The sequence below is a fragment of the Egretta garzetta genome, unplaced genomic scaffold (genome assembly GCF_000687185.1).
Source record: "Egretta garzetta isolate BGI_Z169 unplaced genomic scaffold, ASM68718v1 scaffold15, whole genome shotgun sequence".
Classification (NCBI taxonomy): domain Eukaryota; kingdom Metazoa; phylum Chordata; class Aves; order Pelecaniformes; family Ardeidae; genus Egretta; species Egretta garzetta.
Genome location: NW_009259798.1, coordinates 1,301,050 through 1,301,647, shown reverse-complemented (window position 1 = coordinate 1,301,647; position 598 = coordinate 1,301,050).

Sequence of the window (598 nt, the reverse complement as noted above, 5' to 3'; positions counted from 1 at the left end):
CGGGACAGACAGACAGACAGCCGGCCCGCCGGGGGCAGCGGCGCGGGGAGAGGCAAGGGGACGTTTACTCCCCTACCCCGTATATTGGCCGAAAACACATTTAAAAAAAAACAAAACACATGCGTAAGTTTAAAAATGTTATTTTTATCTGTTCCAAAGAGAGGCTTCCCTTTTAAGAAAAGGCACCTATCTCCTTTAAGACTTCATACTCTTACTTAGCTAACGGCACACAGCTTGGGGAGGAAAGCTGTCCCCAATTCTGCTAACACTAATAGTACACTAATACTGCTACAAGGATTATCAGGTGTCAATTTAATCAGCTGAGAAAAGGGGGAAAAAAAAGTTGTGCATACAAGGGAAAGATAATGTTCCCTTTGTAGAAAACTCACTTTCTGTGGGCATTTTTCAGCATGATTTACTGTTTGGCAACAACCCCAGCTAACTTCATGAGGTTCAACAAGGCCAAGTGCAAGGTCCTGCACCTGGGTCGGGGTAACCCCCAGTATCAGTACAGGCTGGGGAAGAAAGGATCAAGAGCAGCCCTGCCGAGAGCAACTTGGGGGTACTGATGGATGAAAAGCTGGACATGAGCCGGCAA